A 15,777-nucleotide genomic window follows, 5' to 3' on the forward strand; every position below is an offset into this window, starting at 1 on the left:
TAAAGAAGTTACAGCTGGCAGCTGGTTAGCTTGGCTTTTGCTTAAAATCTGAAAACATGGAGGAGAAACAGACAGGCGTGTGTCCAGAGATGAGGCGAGGGGGGTTCCAACTTGAAATCTGATTGGCCGTCCCAAAACAAGAAATTATGTGCATTTACCATGTCAAAGATGGCACAGGCAATGTTAAAACCATAGACTGTATAATAAATGGACGTAGTATCCGTGGTGTCACTGTTGTGGCAACTTTAAGCAAAAACCTTCTTGGCCACTTCTGTAGGACGTGATATTTTTGACTCATGCGTTGTAAAACTGGTATAAAATTAAACAAACTGAGAATTTATAAAAATATTGTCAAACAAAAATAACTCTTCTCGTCGCTATTAACTTACATTTCCACAAAAGTGACAAAACTATTTAAAAGAGAAAACAAAGCTACTGTTAGAAAATATGTTGCTCCTTGTCCTGCTCAGATAAAAGCACACATTGCGGTGCACATGCTCAGTTGCTCCCATTTAGCAGCACCAATTACCTGCAGCATGACAATTAAAGGCACATACACTCAAATTACTCTATGGCTGTAACAGTAACCCATCTGTTTCTGAAGCCCTGTTTTGAAGCAGATTGTTGGTGGGTGCAATAAAAATGCTGCACTCAACCTAACTTCTGTCGAGCTAGTGTGAGGTAAAGAGGCGGGGATAGACTCCTCACTAGCAGCTATAGGGTGCCCGCCTGTCAATCAAGTCAGCCGCGCCCTTATTTGGGCAAAACTCTTAAGTTTCATATCTTTAAAAATAACGAGTCATAGTAAATTCACTACCTACAGTGTGTGCCAAAAGAGAAATTAGCTAATCTGACCTAAACCTTTTTTTGAATAAGGCTGTAAACATGTTTATTTCTGCTGTAAAGATCGTCCTCCTTGAATGGGTGTGTACGTGGTTTCTGGTGCTTCTGCAGCCAGCCTCAAGTGGACACTTGATGAATTGCAGTTTTTAGCACTTCTACATCAGCTTCATCTTCTTCTTCGACTGGAGGTTGCCTCTTGGTTAAAATCAACAATTTGGACTGTGTTGCAGTAGAGCTTTCTTTGAATCAAATGTGACTTGTTTTCTTTTGTTGCTACTTAAAATAAAAATGCTTTTCAAATCTAATTCATAGAACAGGTGTGAGAAGATTCAGTGCATCAAAGACTGCTAGAAAGCTCCTGAATTACCAAATAACCTTTACTGGCAAGTATGAAACGTGTGACCGTTTTTTTGAGTCTTTTAAGAATGAATCAGAGAAGAGTTAAATGCTTCCACTCTGTTGTGATATTTTTTATGAAGAGAAATATATACCTGTTGCGTATTTAGATGTTTGTAAAAAAAAAAAAAAAAAGTCTGGATACATCCTTGGGCACAACGGAGCCCATTGGAGGGGAAAAAAAGAAAGAGAGAAACTTTTGCAAAAGCCTTCATCTAGGTAGAGGCATACTATTGATCACAGGCACAACAGAACATCAACAAACGTGGACCAAACACAATTGAGAGACATTTGGAGGGAAAGCTTCGTGCACAGGGAAGCTCTTGTCACATCGTGGTAACTGGCCTTGAGAATGTTGGAGAGATTTTCACTGATTCAGCCTTCAATACGTCACCAGCCGATCATTGCTTCGATAAAATCAACACCTCTTCTCATCCATTGCAAGGCAGTTGAGGAGCGACCAAATGATTTTCATCAGCGCGAGCCGTACTGCAAGCTCAACTTCATACCTTTGCCTCTGAACACCGTCAGCTGAGGGCAGAGCCTGGAGGGACTGTTCCAGTCAAAATAGACAGAGAAATAAAAAGTTGAGCACTGCATTAGCTTTGCATCAGCTATACTTATGTCACAGGCATGAACAACATCGTTTGCCAGCACTTCCGGAATGCTTTTCAAATCAAAAGCCTTGTCTAGTCTTTCAATGCTTTTATTTTGAAGTTGTGTCCAGGAGAGTTATTTGGCATAAAAAAGTCACTTGAAGGCAAAGAAGACACCAACATTGTGGAACGCTTTTCCTGTAAATATTCGCTCAGCTGTCTCTGTTGTCACTTTTAAAAAACTCTTAAAGACACATTTATTTAAACAGTATAACAATATATGATTTCATTTTAATTTGAATATTTTTCCTGTGAAGCACATAGTGATTTTATTCTATGAAAGGTGCTATACTAAATAAAACGTACTTACTTACTTACTTACTTACTTGCAAAGGTCTTTATTTAAGTTTCTGCTGAACTTTGGTTGAAAAAAAATGTTTTCATGTCACGTTGGCGGCATGTAAGCTTTGTTTATTATCACATAATAACACGTTTCAGGAAATATTTGCTCTTGTGCAATCTCCCTCTCATACCCTTACGAGTCTGTCCCTCTCTCTTCTCAGCTGGTGTCTATGTGTAAAATGAGCACCCTACCATGACATGTTAACTAGATCTTTTCCTGGTCAGACAAATCCACAATACTTGTGTAACACACCAAAGCGCCACCTGGTATGGACAACAAACGTACATATAATGGAGATATAATTAATTTGTGAATGGATCTGTCATGTGCATCCAGTCTGAAGCCAGCATATGAGGCTCTGTAGGACACAGCTAGCCTTGTTGTGTATTACCTCTGAAGCTGGATGACAGAAGCCCCTTTCATGCTCACACTCCTGACATTTTCTGGAACTGCGTATCTGGACAAATTTGGGAAATTGACATTGAATGTTTGGAAGGGGCTCAGTTATTTTCCCTTCTTTTTTCAATAGGTGTAAATAGGATGATTCCAGCTTCATGATTGTCAGCAGGAGTTCCTCTTCAGCATAATCCATCTAACTCTCTACCAGAGAGTGAACCCACACACTTAACAAAACAGCGAAGTTTTCCTTTAAGCTTTGAATAAAAAATATCAATACGATGGAGAGACCTAAAGATAAAGGCTGTCCCGCTCAGATCAGGGGACACCTGTGTGAAAGGATGGTTTATCATAGATTTCAAAAGCAAACAAGCAATGGTGTTGAGTAAACCGATAAGTGAGGAGAGGTGCCGGGTAAAACTGAGGAAGAGCCTGTTGATGAAAGCTTGGTAAAAATAATATGGTGTTAAATCAAATCTTCGTTAGGAAGCCACTGAAGGAAGCAGTGATTGAATATTCCCTCCTCTGATGAGGAGCCTCGCTGCTGCCTTCTGGACATGCTTTAGGCGAGACAAGGCAGACTCCCACATCAAGAGACTTACAGCAATTAAGACAAAGAAGGAATTAAAGCACATGGTATGTTCTCCAAATTCCTGATATGCAGGAATTACTTTAATTCTGTGATAAGCTGGTATTAAATGTCAGAGTTTTCGTGTTCATACAGTTTTACTCTTCAGGGTTCAGATAGCACACCAACATTGTTTGCAGGAGTATTCATACTGGAGGACAGAGGTCTGAGATTAGGACCTTTTACCCTCGCTTGGCTTAAGAAAGCTTTGTGTAAACCAACTTTTGACATCTTCAAGAGAGAGGACTTATAGCTGCATGGATCACCCAGTTTCCGGGGAGAGTACAGCAGTGTGTGGTCAGGAGGAGATGGATATATGGATTTTCTGTTGTTGTTGTTGTTTTAATAGAGCCCATTGGGAGCATATATAAACAGAATAAAATCAGGTCTAAAATATCAAAATAGAGCCTTAAAAATAGGGCAGAGGAAGCATCACTGAAGAAAGCATCCTGTGGTGTGCCCATTGTGGCCAGGGTTTCTGTGTGTTTTGAAAATGACTTCAAATACTCTTTGACCTGATTGTGAGTCAGCCAATTGCATCTTTGATCAACTTTGTATGACAAACAAACCTTTTGTATGCAGTCACAATGGATCCATTTGGCAGAGATATCAAGAGATGCCGACTGCCTTTCAAAACGATACAGTCGAGAGTACGGTTCAACAGGGGACGAATCAATCAAAGCATCTTTGAGACAGACGGGAACAAAACAAGTCTCTCTTGTTTGAACCCTTGACATTTGAACATGTTTTCTTCATGTTAACACTAAATAATAATCTGTTTTCATTTCTAACGTATCCTCTTTTCTTGTGAAATATTCACAGTACGCTCCATGGGAGGGTATGGAAGTGTTGTCCCCTATTGGGAGCTAATATTCAAGTCAGCAGTTCTCAAATTGTAATGATAAAGTACCCAAAAATGTAATCCCTCCTTGACTGTCTCCCATGGTGAGTCAATGACATAACTGACAAAGCTATTACTTCAGACAAATGTCTCCGGCATATTCACACCAGGATACCCATGTAGAAATAATAACACCATCTTTCTTTGAACTTCCGGCAATTCCCTCTACTTTCTTCTCTCTTTTTTCTATGCTGTATTTTTTTCTTATTTTTGTGTTTCTCACTGAGAAGATGTGCACTAAACAACATGTTGACAATCTGCAAAGACATGAAAATATACTTTCCTTTAAAAAACAAAGCTTAAAAATATTTTCAAGAATGCATTTTCATCAGAAACTCCTAAAAAGACAGATGCATGCTGTATATGACTGTAAATATGACTGTAAATATGTGAACAAACACAGGGGCACATTTTGGCTTATTTGAAACCTAGCTCCAACTCTGTACCAACACAAATGTTCTAACATTTTAGGGCCCCAGTCAGTCCTGGATGTCATGTGGTGTCCCTGTAGATATGTACTGTAGCATTTGATGTATAAAAACCCACATTTTCTTACCAGCTCAAATACTCTGCCAATGGTTTCTGTGTGTGTAAGCTTAACATGGTGAGAACAGATGCACAGGAAGGAGCTACACAGCTGCACAGAAACTGCACATTGTGGACTTAACCAAACACAATGGGCAGCATTGTGCAGGAAGATGGCTTAATGTCAACGAGAAGTCACTTGCAAAGGTTTTTGTTGAGTCTTTGCTGGTTGGAAGAAAAGTTGTCTTTTCATTTTGGCTGCAGGTAAGCTATGTTTATGTAAGGGCTTCGCATCGGGGTCTTGTCTCACCCTGTCGGGATTCTATTTCCCAGAACTACCTGCTAATCCTACTTTATCCCGCTTGTTACCCAGCTACTATCTTAAAAATACAAACACACTGGCAAAAATCATTGATTAAAAGATGAATGTATTGATTTGAATGATTTGTGTATACAGTTTTTAAAAATAGTCCTAGTGATTCTTCTGTCGCGATGGATTTAACATGAACCTTTAAAAATGAACAAATGTCACAACTTTGAACCCTGCTGCTATCATCACCACCGCTCATGGTTTAAGTTTACAGTCTATGATGTCAACAAGCGGAAAAAACATGTGCCGGAACTCTGGTGTTGCTCATATCAGTGAAAGTTAATAACCGTTGTCAAGTGGTTTTAACCAATCAGAATCAAGCATCTTACACAGCCGGAAGATCAGTAATAAAGCTGGGTAATAATATCAAATAAAAACAGGAAATATTTGCTCTTGTGCAATCTCCCTTTTGTTCCCTTACTAATCTGCCCCTCTCTGCTCAGCTGGTGTATATGTGCAAATTGAGAAACTGTCTTCATGTTAGCTAGATTGCTTCCTGAACAAACCAACCCCCAACACCCGTATGACAGAAGTGCAAAGGCGTAATGATGGTGGAACTCTGTTTCAGCACTGTTGCAGAAGTGCAGCATCCACAAGGCTTATTATATATAAATAAATATAGTGTCAGTGACATCATTCCGGTCTTTCACACTCTCTCTTGGGCATTGAGAGCAAAAGCAGACGCTCCCTCATTCTATCTCAGCTCAACATCCACTAGTTTCCAAGACATAATAAAAACCATCAAGCTACATCCAGTGAAATCTGTTGTGAACACACCTGTTTCACACTCACCTGTGCTGTCTGTCATACAACAGCAGACAGATCAGATGGATACCAGGTAACTATGTTGTGTTAGACATTATTAGAGCCATACTCAAGAGAAACCTGACAGTGGAAATGAGTGGGAAGGCAGCAATCAGTTATCGTCTACAGGTCCAGAGACTGACCTTTGGCCTTTTCACAGACGTCTTCCTTATTACTGTCTGTGGAGGTTATGGAAGAGCGAGCATCCCCCGACATTTCCCTGAATGGTGATGGAATCCATGTGTGTGTATGACATGGGTTTCCTGCAAACATCACTGCACCAACACCACCCCAAATGAGATTTGTCTCACATTGAAGGGAAAAGGCAGTTTTAACACAGCAAAGTGAGAACGTCTTGGCTTGACAATCGGCTGAAGCTGTGACCAGAGCATGTTTGTTCATTGGTTTTAATTTGTGGGAGCTTAAACGTGTATGCCCACATTTCTAAGACTTGCCAGAAGTAACTGACTGTGCGTTGGCAGTGTGGCTTCGTAGGCAGCATTAGTGTAAGCGGTGAGGCCATGGACACCTTCACCTCTTTCCAGCGAGTGATTGATTCTCTATTCCCACAGAGTGCAGATGGCCGTGGACCACATTTGGAACATGGCCTTGTCAGTTGGAAAGCATCACTCCGGGCTTGTACTGTGAAATGAGTAAAGGGCCGCTGAAGCAACAAAGGATCCCTGCATTAAATAAGAGATGGGTATAGTATTAACCTTGAGGCTGCTCAGTAACAAGATAAGCCCCTGAGTCCGTGGCTGCCTTCTTTTAATCACAAACAAAACAGGCGTATACACACACAAGGTTACATCAAACTGAGCTGTCTATGCTGTATCACGTATAGTACAGCAAAGCACACGACCCTGCTGTCTGACGTCTCCACATAAAGTCAAATGAACCCATAAGTAATTTTCATATAATGTATAATTTATAATAGGTTGTTCTATGACTTATGGAGAAAAAGTCACGTAGAATAATTTTTAATATAACCTATTCTGCCCTCTCTGAATGTGAGGTTTAGTTCTGCAGATAGGATAAACAGTTCTTTGGGAAAATACAGAATTTGTTGCAGGTTTGACCTCTTATAACAACTTAGTATAGGTTATATATTACAAAGCAACACTCATTAATACTCACAGGCATATATTTCACATCCTCTCACAGGTGAACCAAGCTGTGAACTGTCAATAAACAAACTGCATCACTGCTTCTTGCTTGCTAAAAGTATGGCTGCCTGAAAGGTCCAAAAAACTTAAAGTCACAGCTACATTCCACATAAACCAAACAATGTGATTATATTACATGCCAATAGAGGAAGTACATAATCTTGTAATTCACTTTTTATTGGTTTTCAAAACAAGTAACACACAGAAGAACACTAAAATCAGATGAAAAATAAATATATTTAGCAATAAAAAAATAAAAATAATAATAATACAGAAGCATAACATAATGTCATATATAAAAGAATAAGGCCATCAACAAAAATAATAGAAAATAAAAAGTAATTAAAGAAATAAGCGTTTTGATTACTCACATACCTTTATAACATTTGAATACATGGCAAATGTAATTCTCATTCCCTATTCCCACCACAAGGACATGATAGAAATATCCAGTGCAAGTGCCAAGCAAACAGCTGCTACCAAGATACCCATTATTAATCAAATGTACTTTACTGAAATTTACTGTAGGGTTGCAGTAAATAACCCTTTGTCCAAAGTTGAAGTCTTTTAATATGTTTTTTCTGGAATCTTTGTAATACAAACTCAATATCCACAAATTTTTTTTTTTTTTTTGCAAAGTGGTTGCACCCTTCCTCTTAAGGCTGATTTATACTTCTGCATTGAATCAACGGCGTAGGCTACACCGGGGGTCCGCGTAGCTCCCGTACCTACGCCATGGCCTACGCACGTAGCTGACGTGCACCTCCTCCAAAATGTAACTCCCCGTAGAGCCGACGCGGACCGCAAGCTCTGTGATTGGTCCGCTCGGCGGCTTTGTCTTTCCCGCATTTACAACACTTCTGGGATCCCGGACATCGGCCGCACATCGGCCGTGTATTTCATCTCCTCCTCTCTATTCTTCATGTAATCATGTCTGTATGATAAACAGCAACATTTTTGATAAAGCTTATAGTTAGAGCTGGATCAGGCTTGGACCAGCTTTTGTCATGCTGCTATAGGCCTAGACTACCGGGGGAACTGGCACACTGACACACTGGGATCCTAGCTCACCCCCTTCCCCCCAACCCCCTCATCACTTACTTTAACTCTGCCTGTCCCATTAAAGTTACTAACCATAGACCTTTCTGGAGTCCCTGAGCTCCATTGTCTCGTAGATTCCTCTGAGCTGCCGTAGACGTCCTCCTGCTGCGGACGATCTGGACTCCAGCTGATACGGACGTGCTGGACTCCAGCGGCAACAGCTTCTACGACTCGTCTCATCACTATCACTTCTCTCTCTTACTCCCCTCTATCTGTCTTTCCAGACCCAACTCGGTCAAGGCATGATGGCTGTCTAACATGAGTCTGGTTCTGCCTGAGGTTTCTGCCTGGAAGTTTTTCCTCACCACTGTAACTAGCTAAATACTGCGATGTGCAATGCTCATGATGGATTAAGGTGGGGTCAGACTGAGTCTTACCCTGTCTTGAAGTTGGGTCTCTGTTCATAATTTGACATAGTATGGTCTAGACCTCCTATGTTTGTAAAAGCGTCTTGAGATAACGTTTGTTGTGATTTGGCGCTATACAAATAAAGATTGATTGATTGATTGATTGATTGATTGATTGATTGATTGATTGATTGATTGATTGATTGATTGATTGATTGATTGATTGAACATGTATCAGCTGTAGATTAACATAACACACTCTGAAACTCTGTGGAAAAGTAAACAGAGATCGTAGCGGGACCGGAAGCAGGCGGCCGGCTATCAGAGAGACCGCACTGCCCTCAGGCGTTTCGGCGGAGAATTGCTGCGCGACACGGACACACCGACGCACAAGTATGTGGGGCTCATGTCCGCGTCAGCCCCTGCTACGTAGGGGAGACGCAGAAGTATAAATCAGCCTTTAAAAATGACACACACAGTTTCAGTCCTTACTCCATCAAGAGCAATAATACACTAAGATAAAAGTTGTAAATACCAAGTGAGGGCATTACAAATTTATTGCATACACAAAGTAAGTCAAAGGAAGTTGCTTGTGTGGTTTTTCAAAGCAAAGAAAAAAGTAAATGATGTCACGTCACAATGGGTGGAAACAAGGTGGAGGATCCATGTGCAGAATTGCAAAGATTTAATGACCAAAAGGCGAAAATCCAGAAATACAATGTCCACAAAAAAGCACAAAAGTTGCTCTGAAAACAAGGACACTAGGAAGGTATGATGATCTGACAAAGACAGGAAGAAACATAGAGGCTGTTTTCAAAACTGCCTACTGTACTAGCAGTACATACTGATTTGGCCAAAATCCAGAATGTAGTATTTAACATGTGAAATACAGCAAAATCTGCAGAATGCCAAAACTCCCCAGATATTGTACTGATTCCGGACTATTTCTCAGTATGCATCGGACCAGTCTCCCTCGCGTACTGTTTCCGATAATGCACATTGCTCGTTCTGCTTTTTCTCTTTTCTTCTTTCTTGACGGTGGGAAAACACCGGAAGCAAAACTCAACCTCACAAACTGGAGAGTGCAGAAACACAAAATAAAATACTAAACACACAAGAACACAAAAAAGGTAACAACATAATAAAACACAGGACGTCTATCACTAATAAACACCACTGGGAAGACACAAGGATAAATTATACAGACAGGAAATACGAGCACAACATCAAAATAAATTAGGAAGACAGATAAAACACCACAAAGGAAATACTCAACCGGACAAAGACGACACATGACACGTACCTATTGGATGTCACAATGGAGTGAGTAGAGGCACAGTAAAATGTTCTGATATATTTCATCTAACTTTGTATTATCTGGAAGTAAGTATGTGTCTTGTGCAATGATAGCATCTAAAAGTAGTTCTGTTGTTTACGTCACATGCAGATATTGGTTCTCTGTAATGTTTTGCAGCTTTTGTCATGGAGAAACAAACTCAGGGACTTAAAGCACACAGTTGGAGGCTTATACTCATCAGTGCGTCACATTATACATTACACCTGTTGCAATAATTACCATAGAGTTTCCTGATTGCTCAACATGCTAACAGAACTCCCATTGCTACTGCTGCAGCCTGAGTCTCTGGGCTCATCATAAAACACACATAGGAAGACATGCCATCACCATTAGACCCGAACTGACTATTAACAGCATTCTCCCAACAAGATAAAGCTACAGTCCAAGTTTTTGGCCCAACGCTGTGATACTTTGATTGCCTGTTACTTTTTGAAGAGGTGATATGGGGTGAGATGGTTGTAATTTGTGTGAATCAGGATCAGTTTAATGTGCAGTCCTTGTTGTTTAAGTAGGAGCATTGATTGGGAGTCAGAGTATAAAGGATTTGGTACAAGCACTTATGGCACTCGGGCTTTCAAGTGGGTTCATTTGATCATAGATTGTTCATTAGTCTCAAACCACCTTAAAGAGAGAAAGAAGCTCAAAGAAGGGACGGAAATCAAGTGTCAATTATGGCGGTCTAGATTCTTCTGCAGTCTTAACAACTTTCAGACTTACTTTTGAGAAAAATAATGCTGGTGCTTAGACCCGCTTTAAGATTTAATCAGCTTAAAATCAATGAGCCTGTTTCAAAACTTCACTTAAAGGGATATTTCAGTTTTTTTGAGGCGGGGTTGTATGAGATACTTGTCAATAGTAATTGTGTTAGCCGCAGAGGATGCTGGTCAGCTCTGCCCCTTTGTTGAGAAATCAGCCATGGAAATGGCACTATTCACGAATTAAGTGGACTCCATTTGGAAATATGTCAGTGCTTTACTTTACCGTCAGAAAGCCAGTTCATTTTTGCATCATTCTCGGACGCCACACACACATGTTGCTCCGCCTTTAAAGTTATATTTTTGGCCTTTTTCTGCCTTTGTTTGATAGGACAGCTGAAGAGAGACAGGAAACGTGGGGAGTAGAGAGTGAGGGAAGACACGCAGGAAATGGTCGACTGGCCGGGTATCGAACCGGCAACCCATGCGACGAGAACTGTAGCCTCTGTATGTGGGGCGCTTAGACCGCTAGGCCACCAGCGCCCCTCCGCCTTTGTTTTGACAGACATTATTTGAAGACGCACTTTCAATCGGCTTTTCTAGTTTTCTCATTGAACTCCTGAGCATTAAAGAAAGTCGGTAACGGTAAGTCAGTACGGCGCACAGTGGACGCAGACTGCAGCTGTATGAGAGCTACTGTTATTCTGAGTCCTAAAGATCCAGAGAAACTGTTGTTACCAAGTCCCACTAGTTATCTCAGTTTGTTGGCATGAGCTCAGATTGTACGCCCCTGCACCGCCAGGTAACTTCTCTCTGCTCTCCAGTTAGCGTAGAAGTTTCTCCCTTTTTACTTTGGTCTATAGATACAGTTGGCGTCGCATCATTGTTTGGGGCGGGGCTGCACGTTGGGGAAAACAATCCTTCCCCCAGCCTTTAAATGTCAAGACTGTGGCAGTGTTTTCTCTCCTTTGTTGTTTCACCCCTCCTCTCTGCCTTTGCCCCCTCCTTCCTGTGTGCGTGTTGTAGGTGTGGCTCAGTGCAGCTGCATGCAGACACACCTGTGGGCAATCCCAATCTGTGCAACTACATAAACCTGGTCCTCCTGCCACTTCAGTGCCGGATTATTCCTTCGCCACTGGTGACTATAACTAACGTCAAGTCATTTGCTGAAGATTTATCTGTACCCTGATTTTTTTCCCTTGTGTCTGACCTGCAGTGTTTTTTCTCTGTGTGCAGCCATCGCCCAGCACACAGGGTTTTTCCCCAGGCCAGCGTCTGGAGCCAGCATCCTGGATTTTCTGTTTTCTTTAGTTTTGTGTGTAATAAACTGACTGAATTCTCCACTTTGTCTCCGTCTCAGCTCTGGGTCCCCACAACTGGGAGCACACCCTGACATTAAAACTGCGAACGCACAGATTTTAAACTCAGATGTTAATTCTACAAGCTGTCATGTTCTAAATTGAGTCATTACTGTCAATTAACAAAGAACGAGACATAAATAAACCAAACAGAACAGGATGGGATCATCATCCATATGTTATAAAAGACTGGTCGAATTTTCCCACTCACAGAACCCACATACAACATTTCTAATCACCTGATAGGAGATCATTTCACATTTTCTATAGATACAATAAATTAAAGTTAGTATACTTTCATCAATATTAAATACAACAGCCTGTTTTAGTGAATTTACTGCAACTAACAATTATTATTATTGACAATGTGCTGTATCATGCAGGATTTACACACAGAGCAGCCCAAGAAAGCATGGTATTGAGTTCACTTGCCTTCTAACAATTAATTCAATGATACACTGTTTAGATAAGGTTAATATAACGTTAACGTGCCGACTACAGACATACATATGTTTAGATTTTGGATCCCACCAGTTGCCCTGCAGCCACAGTGATCTCCTGATTGACTCTGGGCTTTAGTTAATAAATAAAACTTCATATTCAGATTTTGTTTGTTTTTATTTATCATGCTGAATGGCACACAGCAGCACTTCTGCATTGTGGCTAGTTTCTGTAGAAGTTGAAGTATCAGCTCAAGCTTTTTACTCAAGTGAAAGTGTAAAAGTTCTGGTTTCAAAACTACTTAAAGTAGAAAAGTAAAAGTAATGTAAGGGGGAAAAATGCCATTAAGGACAAAAGCTTAGGCTGTATCACAGGGGCCTACAGTGCACTACCCCACCTCCCAAAAAAAACATGTTTCTAAAGGCCATAAGGAGTATAATGTTATATTAATATGTTAATGTATCATGTTTATACTTCTCATCCAACCACAATCAATCAATTTATCGGTATAGGTTTTTGTTTTTTAGTGTGTTTTTTTGAACGATGACAAGCCGGAATGAAAACAAGCCGAAATGAAATAGGAGTAACCAGTCTATTTTTAAAATGTAAAGAGTAGAAAGTACTGATAATTGCATGAAAACGTAAGGAGTAGAAGCAAAAAGTCGGCTGAAAAATAATTACTCCAGTAAAGTATAGATACCCAAAATTTCTTCTTCAGTAAAGTAACAAAGTATTTGTACTTCATTACTTGACACCTCTACTCACAGCACCTCATATAAGGAAGGCTTTTCATGGAGTCTCATGACGTATGGACACAATATGACAAAATCACAGCAGTTGTCAGACAGAATAAGAGCTACACGTCACATGTCCGAGTCAAACAGTGTCATCAAAATCATAAAATCCCATCTAATCAGATGCAGCTGGACGGGATCTGTTATAACTGTGTCTTAGCTCTCTCACAAGTCGACTCGCCCCTCTCGTCTTTGTGAGCTCATGCCAAACAACTGCAAGGACATATGCAAATTAATGTTACTAACAGAAGATAAGTCTCTGGCACCACCGCTGGCACTAACAGATGCTGCAGACAGACACACACCAAAGAACATTTTGTATGACGGAGGCAGCGCTGCAGGCATTGCAGGCTAAGATTTGGTGGCTTTTCACTGGCTAACAAGATTTTGACATCTTGGCAGCACAGTGATCAGGGTGAAACAGAACAGTGTGAACTGACACAGTTCAAATTGTGCCATGTCGAAATGGGAGGCAGACAGGCTGGTAGGAAGGCAGACATTTCCCAAAAACGACAGACCTTGCATTGTCGGTGCATTTACGCCTACCGCGGGGCTGTCACATAATCCAAAGGGAGATTATTTCTACTGAGTACATGTCTGCATGAAAGCATGACAACCTAATGGTTAGTTAACATAAAACTCGGCTCGGTATGTTTAAATTTTACATCCTCCACAGTTTTCAAAATCAACATTGTACAAGCAAATCTGGAATAGAGAGCATAATATCCTTTATTAACATGCTGCTTTACTCACACTCCAAATCCATCTGTATAATGATACAGGATGTACATTTGCTGCTTCCTCAAGTTACACTTCAGCCTCTCAGTCTCAGTCTCTCTCTCTCTCTCTCTCTCTCTCTCTCTCTCTCTCTCTCTCTCTCTCTCTCTCTCTCTCTGTTACTCAGAATAAATTTATTTTGGCCTCACTTCCCTTATCAACATTATACCATTATGGTGTAACAAAATGCCTCAAATGCATAGTACCACACTTATTTGCATCTCATTTTTATCCATTCAGTAAATTATGATGATTCAACGTTTTTCTTTCTGTAATTGAATTTCATTGAGGGAAGAGGGTGCACTGACGCAGTGTGACTGTTTGGCCTGTGTGTGAGCGTGTGTGTGTGTGTGTGTGTGTGTGTGTGCGTGCGTGCCTGCATGCATGCGTGCGTGCGTGCGTGCGTGTGAGTGTGTGTTAATACATGCATGCTGGTGTGTGTGTCTGAGGGCTGGGTTCAGCTATTTCAATGAATTGAGTGAGTTTCTTTTTCTGGCTTTACTCCTTATAATTGTTGCTCATGTATTTGTTGATCTAGTCGTTTGGTTCTGCAACATTTAATCTTAACAATTATAAAAGCAGCTGTGAGGAACTTTTATTTTGTGTCCATATTGGAAGACCTTCAGGACAGAGTGCTACCTCTGACCCTGTACTTGTATGTGTCTCACTCTCTATTGAAAACCTTCTCTTTGACGGCCTAACTTGCCATTCACTGTTGAACTTTGCCAGTGAAAATGTAGGCTTCAAACTTTCCTTTTTGATGAAGCGTATATTAATAATAATAATAATAATAATAATAATAATAATAATAATAATAATAATAATAATAATAATAATAATAATTGTAGAGCACTTTTGAAAAACCAACATAAGTCTGGTTCTGCCTGTTAAAGGGAAGCTTTTCCTTGCAGCTATAACTAGCTAAATACTGCGTGGTGCAGTGCTCATGGTGGATTAAGGTGGGTTGATGTTGGGTCTTTGTTAATAATTCAACATAGAGTGGTCTAGACCTGCTATGTTTGTTAAAGCGTCTTGAGATAAGGTTTGTTGTGATTTGGCGCTATACAAATAATGATTGATTGATTGGTTGATGATAGATCCCTCTCTCCAACGTCAGCAGATGTGTGTCTAACATGAGTCTGGTCCTTCTGGAGGTTTCTGCCTGTTAAAGGAAGTTTTTCCTTGCCACTGAATCTTGCTAAATGCTGCAAAGTGCTCTGCTCATGGTGGATTAAGATGAGATCAGACTGAGTCCTGTCTGTAAGATGGGACTGGATCTTATCCCGTCTTGATGTTGGGTCTTTGTTGATAATATAACATATAGTACAGTCTAGACCTGCTTTGTTGGGATTTGGCGCTATACAAATAAGATTGATTGATTTTAAGTGTGTTGGTGGGTGGGGACCAGCAAGTGTTATACTAGTTCTGTACGTAGTTATATGCACATATAGTTGCACCAAAATATGTCACAGTCAAAATGAGTCAAAGTTTGTAGACTTAAGTCAGAGGGGGACATGGTAGAGTTGGTTCAGGTGTTGGTGGGGATCTTTGTGATACTCCCACAAATGGTTCAGGTTGTTTAAGATCTCGGTTGCACTTTAGGTTATAGGGTAAAACCATGGATCATTGTCAGATTGTATCAGCCAGCTCTATATGAAGCCCAGTGTGAACAGCACACATCCAAAAGTAATTTCCTTGACAATGTAACACCATGCTGCTAAAGTGACAGACAGACTACTCTCTCTAAGAATCTCCTGTTCTCGCCTGGGGAATGAAAATGTGCTAAACACAGTGAAAACCAATCTCGTTTTTCATAATCATTCCTGGGATTTTCTGCAGTCTCCAAATGCAGGAGTGACATTAAGCCCTATAACAGCGG

General features: G+C 40.6%; 1 long non-coding RNA gene across 2 annotated transcripts; it reads left to right on the plus strand.

Moving 5' to 3' along the window:
• The first annotated feature begins 9,722 nt into the window (after nucleotides 1-9,722).
• LOC117810805 lies at nucleotides 9,723-12,088 on the plus strand. Of its 2 annotated transcripts, none has more exons than XR_004630852.1 (3): nucleotides 9,723-9,799; nucleotides 11,555-11,666; nucleotides 11,765-12,088. It is a non-coding gene; the product is annotated as an uncharacterized LOC117810805 (long non-coding RNA). The 2 variants fall into 2 exon arrangements; XR_004630853.1 differs by lacking the exon at nucleotides 9,723-9,799 and adding an exon at nucleotides 11,032-11,330.
• Nucleotides 12,089-15,777: the final 3,689 nt, after the last annotated feature.

Source organism: Notolabrus celidotus, chromosome 3 (genome assembly GCF_009762535.1).
Source record: "Notolabrus celidotus isolate fNotCel1 chromosome 3, fNotCel1.pri, whole genome shotgun sequence".
NCBI classification, from domain to species: domain Eukaryota; kingdom Metazoa; phylum Chordata; class Actinopteri; order Labriformes; family Labridae; genus Notolabrus; species Notolabrus celidotus.